The sequence below is a fragment of the Dendronephthya gigantea genome, unplaced genomic scaffold, assembly GCF_004324835.1.
Source record: "Dendronephthya gigantea isolate DGI-Jeju-01 unplaced genomic scaffold, DenGig_1.0 000144F, whole genome shotgun sequence".
NCBI classification, from domain to species: Eukaryota; Metazoa; Cnidaria; class Anthozoa; order Malacalcyonacea; family Nephtheidae; genus Dendronephthya; species Dendronephthya gigantea.
Window position 1 is genome coordinate 8,491 of NW_021163154.1, and position 11,635 is coordinate 20,125.

An 11,635-nucleotide genomic window follows, 5' to 3' on the forward strand; every position below is an offset into this window, starting at 1 on the left:
CTAAAAGCAACCATTCTGAACCATATAAACAATTCCGAAAGACTGTAGCTTTGGTAATTCAGGATTTAGAGCTATGTCGACTATGCCGTTTCTGGGTGTGGTCATTTTGAGGACTTTCGTCCCGGATTCACATTTTGGCACATATGCCATGTTGACCGCCATGGTCATTTTACCCTAAAACAGTTGAGATAATCTGTCCTAAATGAAATGCATACAAACTCCTTTACAGGTCCTAGACTAGACAAGAAAAACAAATTTTTCATCATCGCATCATGCGGTAAACCTTTGAGTGACGCGAACCCCTTCCGAACCACCCTGGTCGAACCGTGATTCTCTTTTTCATGCAAAATCGGAAACAATTCCTGCAAATCAAATTCATTTTAATTTAAATGCCTTTGTGTGAACAAAGCTTCCAGCAAATGGTTTCACAAAGATTTGACCAAATTGCTGTCATTATCACTAAGAACACTGTCATTAAAATGGTAAAATGAAATTCTCTAAAAATTGAAATTATTTCTATAGCGGATTTGAAACATTTCAAGAGACAAGGCAATCTCGTTTCTTGTTTAGAAAAATTGCTTAGCTACTCACTCTTTGATAAGACTGAAGGGATTAATGCTGGTCGGGTAACTATATAAAGGTAACTATATAAAAAATTAGTATGAATATTCAGACAACATTGAACGGTTGAACCGTCATTTGGTGAGACGAAACCGGATCGAAGGATGCACGATCAAATATTTTAAATCAATTGCCTTACCACCCGAAAATATTGCAAATTATACTTTGGTAATCATATACACTTAATCTGTTAATCATCCTTTTTTTTTAAATTATTGCACTTGTCTTCAACAGTCTCTGCCAAGGTTCCTCCTAATTCTTCTTTGCCAGCAATCGGTCGATAATTTCATCTTCACTCTAGAAGGAATAAATACACACATCAATAGTACATTATTACCTATGGAAATATGCTACACTCATATACTATTTCCGCACTACATCAATACAGTATAAAAATGACAATTATAGTATGGATATTGGAGAGGTTTAGAACGAGGACGTGAACGTCAAAGATGACGTGACAACGTCAAAGACGACACGAATAAATGGCGTGGCATGCATGTCCATATATAGACGCATCACGCCATTTATTGTCCATTCTCACGTCGTCTTCGACGTTCACGTCCTCACGCTAAATCTCCCTTTCATCAACTTCCGGAGATGGCATTTCCAACTAGCATACATAATGGAGATTTTGAAAAGAATTTCCAGTGAATTGAACCCGCATGTGGTACTGCTGTAAGAGTCTCGATCAATCTTCTTACCATACCCCCCTGTATATATTCACGTCCAGCGTTATTATTATCTTTTGAAATTTATTGTTTTTACTGTCTGGTAATAGGCTAATATGAATATATATGAATATATATGAATTTTACCCCTACACTACCTACAAATTTTACCCCCCCCCCACCCACTTAACGATCCCATGCACCAAAATGAAGGAGAAATGATTATCACAAATGCGGCAACTGTGATGTGAAAACGTATTAGAAAATAATCTAAACTTAGTAAAGAATCTCAAAGATAAGATCGATGCAAAGACATGCAGTCTGACCGGTATATGAATCGTACTGAACGGTACTCACCCTTATGTCTCTCTTTCTTTCAACCTTCAGTTCTACACTGGCCTAGATAAATATGATCAACAAAAAAGCATGTTCATGGATGAAAACCCTCGCAACAAGCTTACGAGTTAGTCATAAAGAGAAAAGAGACTTAATTAGCCTAATAAACAATAACCTCTTGATAAACAAGTCGAGTCTTGGGGGTTTGGGTTTCCTATTACCTTGGGTGACCAGTTGGGCAAATAATTGTCACGAAGCTAGGTGATATATTTAACAACAAGATGCCCGCTAGGCATTAAACTCGCATTGCTTGAGTCGAGCTAGGGCTATGACAAAAAAGACGCTTACTCAGGCGTGTGTTTCGGCTTGCCATAGTTGTTCAGCTATGCAACGGAACGGGCGTAAAAACTCGTAAGAACTAGTGAGAACTCGTGAGATTGATTTGAGATTGTATTCAGTTTGATCAGGGAATTCATAGCGATATTAAGCAACTTTGGTTCAACATGAAGTTGAAAAGCCTGAAAGCAACAGAACACCCCGTTTCGAAAACGCTCGGCATCTTTTAGTGCAGGGCTACTCTGCTCGGCGTGTGCAGTTGTATGTAAGGTGAGCGTTAAGATAAATATGGCACTTGGAAGCCACATTTCGATATATCTTAAATTTTTATCGTCTTTTGTCCACAAGAAAACGATGAACGTCATGAACGAATGCACTCAGCAGTGCATGCACGTTAGCTTAGCAACCACGCCTGCGTAGCTCGTGGCTTGCAGGTCAGCGCACCTTATCGCACCTTGCGGGTCGCGAAATTCTCGACCATAAAAATATTAATAAGAACGCTTCCCATTTTAAGAACTCGCTTGCGCATTGCGCAATGCGAGTTAATTATGCCATGTGAGCATAAACTCGTATAATTATGACGTATATGAGGCGATAAGCAATTTGTTTCTTTAGGCTCAGTAATTGGAACCTTTCATGATTTAATTAAATGATTTAATAAATCTTTCCCCATGACTATAAACATAAAGAATTAGTAATCAGGGATAGCAGTAGGAGGAAACGAAATTCCTATTTCTAAACTGCTCTCCTGGATATTGGCTTGTAATCTCTTAAACTGCGTAAATTATTGACGTTCGTTTAAAATAATTTCCGTGAGTCACGCGAGAGAAAAATTCCGACCACTGAATCTTAATCTTAGAACAACAGGAATCTAACAACGTCACAGAAAAGTTGAGAAAAGGTAGTGCAATCGCTTCCAATCGATGCTACATGTCAAAGCAAATAGTTGAAGTCAAAGCAATTGAAATAGAACATACCTGTAGTTGTTTCAATTGTGCTCCGCAAAGGGCAGCGCGGGCACCTTTAGTAGGTGGTGGTCAAGTCTATATTAAAGAAAAATCAACATTGACTATCGTGTGGTTAAATTTCCATTAGAAACTATCAAAGATTGCCTTTCTTATTTCTATTATATATATAAACAGCCCATTTTATAATATATTTAAATCAAAGCCGAAACTGATTTTAGCTGTTACCATCTAGAAAAATCGAGTTAAACCAGTCGTCTATGAATGTGAATGTGCGCTGTTTGTGACTTTGCGTAATTTTTGAAAATCATGATTACTATCGTAGCTGTTTGGTAAAATTTAGCCAGCTTGCGAAACGGGCATAAAAATGTACTATCTAGCCGATATATAGAGTTAGGACTTGGGATATAACTCAGTGGAAGTTTAGAATATATCAACGCCTACCCAACGCCGGCAACGCGATATCGTCTCCCTGTGCAAACACGACCTTTTTACATTCAGCAAATAACCTTCAATAAGAAAACATGATACAAGTGTCACTTACTTGAGCATCTGTAGAAGTTAAGTAGGTGAAGAACATTAATAGTAAAACTGTCTTCAGGCAAAACGACGCCATAGTTTGTATTTTTGATATTTGGTTCCAAACTTACAGCTTGTGCAACGTATAGTGTACTAATGTTGAATGGTGATCTCTTGAAATATATATCGTAATAATAATACCTTGCAAACAACAGCTTACGTCATCACATGATGAGTAAGCAAAACAGATTATATAATATGAGCATGGCATGGTGGAAAGTACGGAGCGCGGAGTACGGAGTCGGAGTACGGAGTCGGAGTACGGAGTCTGAATTAGACTCCGTATTTTCCACCGTGCCGGGGGGATCGGTGGAAAACACGGAGTCTGTGATAAAAGTAATTGTAAACGCTTGACATTCGATTCTAACTTGACTCCGTATTTTCCACCGTGCCGGGGGGATCGATGGAAAACACGGAGTCTGTGATAGAAGTAATTGTAAACGCCAGATATTCGCAAATATATTTTAGGGTTGTTAATTACATATTAAATAACATTACATAAATTTCTGATTTTCTTCGTAATTATATCAATATTTTGTCATATAAAACACAAAGAGAGCGCGCGCGTGTCAAATCAGCATTTGCGCAGCATTCATATTTTGACTCTCAAGATGTCCTGGGATTTTATTCGGAATTTGCTTTTTATTTCCCATTTGGTAATTGTATCAAAGATGGCCAGGGAATGGATGTTTCAAGGGAGAATATGTCACAAACTTTCAAACGTTTACTTCCATTGTTGTAGAGGATGTATTCAACGAAAGGAGCCTAGATTTGTAAGAAGAATATGCATAGTTCCGCAACAAATTGAGCCTCACCTTCTTCCAATTCACCACCACTTTATTGAAATGAACTTATAGTTTGTGGTTTAACTCATAGTTTAATTTGAGATTACTACATTACTACTTTATATCAATTAAAACGAATGCTATTTTCTAATATAAAATTGGTATTGTTATGTTAAAAGTTATGGGAACTATTATGTTAAAATAGAGGAATTGTTGATAATTCAGACATTTTTTAAGTTCCTCAAAGAAATAAGCCAAACAAGAAGAGACACTGCGTTTTCTGACTCTAGTTAGAATCTTATTACAGTATTTTAAACATTGAGATTATTACCCTATTAATGATTGAATAAAGTATTTAAAAAAAGTAAGATATTTTCTTATACCCAAACCGCAAACGGTCAGCGCTTTTCCGCGTTTTACTAAAGTTTTGTCGCACAGATGTTTGTTGTATCTTATATTATTTAATTTACTTTTATTTAATCGAATCAGAGCGATCGGTCGATGTAATTAACAACCCTAAAATATATTTGCGAATATCTGGCGTTTACAATTACTTTTAACACAGACTCCGTGTTTTCCACCGATCCCCCCGGCATGGTGGAAAATACGGAGTCAAGTTAGAATCGAATGTCAAGCGTTTACAATTACTTTTATCACAGACTCCGTGTTTTCCACCGATCCCCCCGGCACGGTGGAAAATACGGAGTCTAATTCAACTCCGTACTCTAATTCGACTCCGTACTCCGACTCCGTACTCCGACTCCGTACTTTCCACCATGCCTATGAGCATACAGTATTTGCATAATTTAATTATAAAAGGACAAAATCGCTTACATATAAAATAAATGACTGTGGAATTATGTGAAAAATACTGAATTAGGAATTTCAGATCATGGGCACATTTGTGTTTGTATACGAAATTTTACAGCATTAAGTTTCACTGCGTATGTCATTTAAATGAAGTTCTCGCAAAGTCTTCTCTAATTTTTATCAAGCGTAAACAAATGACCACATTCTGAGGACAGAAAAGGAACCGTTCGCCCAGGCGATGACGTAAACTGGAATAAAGTTTGACCTTCTGGTAGGAAATAAACGGCCGCAACATCCTGAATCCTGCATAAATTGCGTGAAAGAAGTTCAAAAGGTCAGTGAATAAAGTGCAACACCGCAGAACAACGTCGGCATATGTGTCAACACTGCCTGTAAGCCTGTATTTGTAGCTTTGAAACATCAAATTAAAAGTGTTCGGACGCTTCCTACGGCTCAAAATGTTGGGGATAGAGTGACTTTTGTGCGTGTAGCGGTGTAGTATTTCGAGGGTTTTCTCAACTTCTTTGGTTTGAACTTTTATTATGAGAATTTTACAAAAATATTCTGGCTAATAAACTCACCCTTGCTAAAGAAAAATTAACCAAATTAACCTAGTTCCCCCTGTTTCAGTGCTTTAAGTATCATTGGCTGTCAATGAATGTCTATAGCTAACATATATTTTCGCGTCTGTTAAAGGTAATGTGCGCATGTTTTGTTTTAAAGATTGATATTGAAATTTCCGCCAGATTTTCATAATTTGGCGTTCAGAGTAATATCTTATATATATTTAGTATAAATTTCATTAGAAATTCTATATGTATAATGTGTTCACAGGTATCGTAACTGGAATATTATCACATGCTCGGGATTTCTCATTCAAAGAAAGGAACTTTTTTATGTACTCAAGGTATGGCAGATTCTTTGGGCGTAGGTTGGATACCTTTGAGCCATACCTAAACTCTGGACCTGCTTACGAAATTGTGAAACAACGATAAAGCCAAAATTAAAATTTTAATTCAAATGCCTTTGTTTGAACACAGCTTCCATGCAGCAAATTGTTTCACAGAGATTTGACCAAATCGCTGTCATAATCACTAAGAACATTGTCATTAAAATGCTTAACGTATAAAGATTATATGCCCACAGAATTACAGAATTTTTATGCCTATAGAGTTAAGATAATTTTAGAGTCGGAAACATTTCATGAGACAAGGCAATTTCGTTTCTTGCCCAGAAAAATGCTTCGCTATTTATACTGATATAGAGTAGAAAATTGATCAAAGCTTGCGGAAAAATTTTGACATTGCGGATATTTTGAAAAGTGTAAACATAAGATAATATTACAAATTTATTCTTCATTATTTTCCATCATAAATTTGACGAAACGTCATGTATATTCGTGATTGATCTAACTTTATTTTATGTAAATCAATTGCCTTATCTCTTGAAAACATTGCTTCAAATACCATCCACTACATGCAACGATATTCTTTCTAATTTCTTTGTATTCTTCCCATATTATTTTACTTGTCTTCTATAGTCTTTTATCCAAGGGCATAAATCCTGGGGAAACGGGGGGACACCCCCCCACACACTTTTGGAGTAGGAGAGGATGAATATTTAATTGTCCCCGCCACTTTTTTATACCATAGTATTTTATCTAAGGTATATTAAATAAAAAAATCAAGAAATGGTCTTCACAAAATTATTATGTGAACTCGAAAGTCCAAACTATTAACATTCGACAATTCCATATACTGAAACAGTTGATAAATGAAGTAATTGGCTGCTATTTTATTGACCGCGGACCGACTTTGAGCTGGCTTTTTGTAACCTTATGCAAATAACTAATGTTAATTGTTTCAAGAGAAACTGAGGCGTCCCCCCCCCGCTTTCCAACATGGATTTACGCCCTTGCTTTTATCCACGTGCTAACTGCTAATTATTCATTCCAGCGTCAACCAACCGTTCAACAATTTCATCTTCACTCTATAGAAGCACATTAAATACTATAATTATTACGGTTTACGGAGTACTTCGGATCCGCGCAATCTGCATGCGATAGAAGACTGACCGAGGACCTGTTTCCAAGTGTATCCAATAAACTTTTTATTTGTTTGAGGTTGTAACATACTGCGAGCACACGTTAAAAGTAATCTTTGCTACAGTGCGATATGATTTCCGAGGACTTTTCGAGAAGTTCCAAGTTAATCAGTTGAATAAACTTAAGGCACATGTTGGCGAAGTGTTTCTACGATACGTTATTATCAATGATGATATGATTGGTGCTCAAAGAAAATGTTGGACCGAGCAAGACAAATTGACAATACTGCATGATAAAAAGGGTTTTATTTTTAATAGTTCATAAACGCGAAAATGTAGTGGAAATGTCAACATCGTTCGTGTTCGTTTTTTCCCTATATAAAAAACTATAAAATGGTTCAAAGTTACTCCCAACAGCTCGCAGGGTTAGAAGCTTTCATACACCCTGTGCATGTAGATAACAAATTCAATGGTAAAATCTTTTTGCTAACCTCTGTTTCTCTCCTTCTTCGTTCTTGACTGGACAAGATTGTTAAAGATTTTCCGTATTTATTCCACAAACGCAATAGCCTATATATAAAAAAAAGCTGTGGACGGACGCAAACTTATTTACGCTTTTTTTAACTTCATCCTTACTTGCATGATGTGATAAAGGGCGGTTTATGCCATTTAGACATCAGATGTTTTACCAGCTTTTTGTTTTGTTATAAGCAACTGTTTCTTTCAAAATTTATATTAATTTTTTCAAATCCTAGCTCTGACGGTTAACATTTTTATAATACTTGGTAAAGAGACTAAATCGTAATACCGCGGTACGGCGGTAGGTCACTAATACGTTATAGGGTATCTAGGGTTTAATTCATTAACTTTCATAAAGGATACAATTCATCAACACCAGAAACTGCCCTGACCTAGACAAGTTCAGTGGTATATAAGCAAAGATATTTTATATTACTGAGCTAAACTAAGCGCACTTAAACCGGCAAAATTAGCAAAACTAAGCGCATATAAACTGCGTTTCTACAAAGGCTGTTTCCCATCACATTCCCGCGCGTCACTTTAAAATACTGAGAAATAATCAATGGGAAAACGAGCCCGTATGGCGAGTTTTTCCACTTCTTTCGAGTTCTTCAAAACTCTCACAAGTATTTCTATGACTGAATAGAAACCCAGGAAAAAATGTTTTCTATTTATTTATATAACTCAATAAAAAGATTTTGTACAAATGTTATAATCGATTCAATTACAAATACTGATTACACTGATTACTTCGTTTGTCAAGTTCATCCTGGGTTATATCGCTCTGCGCAAGCATTGAGCACTCTATCCCGGCGGACGATTTAATATGCGTTAGTTTCTCTCATCACGATAGTTTCTATCACTACATTTATATCATTTCGCAATTCTTTGCTTCGCATTTATTTTGTAGATGGTACTCGGGAAGGATTTTAGTAGGATATGTCACCGAATGGCAGCCTGCCATGGCAAGCAAAAAAATGTACTTGACCACGGCAGGATTTGAACCCACGGCCTTCGTTATACTAGTCCGATGCTCTGCCAACTGAGCTACATGGCCAACACGGGTTTTTGATATTATCATATTACACAACATATGCAATTCTAATTAGATTTTGAGTATGTATCTAATTATCTATCTGCGGCCAACGTTTTTGCAAATGGAGCTATGCCTATACAAGGTACATCTATACAACGTTTTTGCATATATATATATATTTGACCACACAACAAGAAAAATTTTCGATAGAAATGGAAAATTTGATTTTGAGCCAGGACAGACAAATGGTTCGTCATGCTCAGACGAGCCGCAGTTTTCTTATAACGAAATGGTGGACATGTTGAGGATTAACATCACGAATAAAAAATCTTGTTAATAAATCGTTTAATCTTTGTGTTCAGTTTCTCGCTTTAATTTATTGATTTCCCAACCCTTGCATGAGATCCGTCACGCTAAAATCAATGATGCATTTAATCCATTGCGCGCAGTGAAATATTCGTTTGCATTCGTCGCGCATTGATCCTAGTATACGCATTATTTTTCTTGTAACATAATTTTGTTAATGAAAAAGCAAACTTGCCCTAGGTATACCAGATAAGTCAATCTCTACGAACACAAACATTTCCCAAATTCTGCAACATTTCTTGATAAACGGAAATTTTACATTTTGGACATTTTTTGGTACACCCTGTATATATACATCATACCTGCCGTTTCTTTAATCTTGCGAGGTACGAGATACTTAAACCACGGCTGCCACCACCCTTATAAAGAAATATCGAGATCGACTATTGTGCGGTTAAGGTTCTATTTTAAACAGACAACCTGGCATGGTTTGGCGATGACCTTCTTTCAGTGAAATAATTCATATAAGACGAGATTTGACTAGTTGGCACTTGGCAGTCACGTATCACTACACTACACAAAACAATGTTTATACTTCAGATGTACCTTGTATAGGCATAGCTCCATGCATAACAACGCCAAACCCTAATTAAAGGCCATTAAATTGGATGGTCGTCTTGAAATCTAATTATCAAATGTGAATGTGCGTGCAATGTTTGAAACCCATATTAATTATAACTAATAAATACTCTCCCTGTTTGGTGAAATTTAGCCTGTTTGAGAAACCCACCTTGAAAATGTACTATGTAGCCGTTATAGACTTAACAAATTATAACATATAAATAAGCGAAAATTTGGAACATTCCACTGCGTACACGATATCGTCTTACCACACGACCTTTCTACATTCTGCAAATAACCTTCTACGAGTAAACCTGATGTCTCACTTACGTCTTATGCATTTGTAAAAGTTAGGTAGGTAAAGAGCATCAAAAGTAAAACTGTCTTCACGCAAAACGACACCATATTTTAGTAATTGGTTCCAAAATCACAGCGTAATTATGCAACGTATAGTCAATATAGTGTACTAATGTTGAATGATGATCTCTTGAAATATATATATTGTAATTTATAAGCAAGAGCCTACGTCATCAAGTCATCACGTCACGCGATCCATCATTTAAGCACAACAGATTATGTGTACGAAAATACATTACTGAGTTTTTTTTAAAATGCTGTAACTGGGCATAAGGAAACCGCTCGCTGAAGACAAAAGGAAACCGCTCGCTAAAGCATCGATGTTAACTGAAGTAAATTTTGACACAGCTGCATGTGGTATAGGGTAAAAAACAGCCACAACATGCTGAAACTTGCCAACTGAAATGCGTCAGAGAAGTTCAATAGGTCAAGAAATAATGTCCAACGTCGCAGGAAAAAACGTCTGGCAGCCCTGTCACCTTTGCAATTATATAGCAATATTTTCCATTCAACATTTGATCTTAATCTTAATATAAAGCTTTCTTATATATAATTACGATTCTTAAATGGATAAAATGTGCTATCGCCTTCTTTGAACTTTGAAGCTAATTTTGACCCGAATTGAAGGGGAAACTCCAATTGATGAATAAATTGATCGGCGGTATTCGACAATATTGTTTACTGTCGCGCCAAGAAAAGCAATAATTTTTTAGATTAATTTGTATCCTAAATTAAATTCTTTGTATGTACATATCCATTAGTTCAGTAGCATCGCTTTTCAAATATATCGACTTCATAAAATCTTTCCGTTGAGCACCTGAGACCAGCTGTGCGAAAAGCGTTTATCTTAAACGGGCGGATGGGTTCAAAATGAAAAATATAATTTATTTATTTAACAACGGATCCCGGAGCTGAAACATTTCGGTGTAAATATATTCAGTTTCCAATTTTCATTGGAAGTATATACATATTTAACGCACAAGATGTTGGTTCAGTTATTCAGAAAATGTATAAAAGTATATCAGCTCTTACCCACTGGTCCGTTGAAGTTATGCGCTTTATTTCGATGAATGTAGTAGAGTTTTGACCTGTGATTGTTTATTAACACTGATACTGATACCATTCGATCTATATATATACAATATTAAGAATTATAAGTAAAGTAATAATGTAAATGAGTTAAGAAATTAATCGTTGCTACTTATTTCTTTGGCGTGTCCTCAGGGCTACATTCAATATTTATCTGGTTAGCAATACAATACAGGTTAGCAATACAGGTGTCGACAATACAGGTTAGCTTTACTTTTAGATCCTTTTGATAGGAGTTCCTAATTGGCTTTAACTTTAACATGCAATCTACTTTTCGTGTCAACTGACACATGTCATTGTCACAAACTAATATAAACAGAACTAATATAACATAACGAGTCTAGGTAATTGTCGAGAGTCGAGAGTCGAGAGTAAAAGGTCGAGAGTCGAGAGTAAAAGGTCGAGAGTCGAGAGTAAAATGTCGAGAGTCGATTTCGCGCACAAAATGATGTTTTTATTTTTGTATTAAGTTTACTTTTACTTATATTCACTGCACGTTACCTATGCTAAGAGACTATTCACCTTCCGACCTGGATGCGTCAAGTGACAGAACTCGACGCA

General features: G+C 36.3%; 2 long non-coding RNA genes across 2 annotated transcripts; both read right to left on the minus strand.

The window, feature by feature from the left end:
* Positions 1 to 670: 670 nt before the first annotated feature.
* LOC114536777 lies at positions 671 to 3,586 on the minus strand. The gene is made up of 4 exons (XR_003688480.1): positions 3,474 to 3,586; positions 2,942 to 3,007; positions 1,650 to 1,691; positions 671 to 918 (listed from the first exon to the last, which is right to left on the minus strand). It is a non-coding gene; the product is annotated as an uncharacterized LOC114536777 (long non-coding RNA).
* A 3,314-nt stretch (positions 3,587 to 6,900) lies between these two features.
* Positions 6,901 to 10,080, minus strand: LOC114536778. The gene is made up of 5 exons (XR_003688481.1): positions 9,959 to 10,080; positions 9,370 to 9,426; positions 8,029 to 8,057; positions 7,638 to 7,665; positions 6,901 to 7,092 (listed from the first exon to the last, which is right to left on the minus strand). It is a non-coding gene; the product is annotated as an uncharacterized LOC114536778 (long non-coding RNA).
* Between the last annotated feature and the right edge of the window lie 1,555 nt (positions 10,081 to 11,635).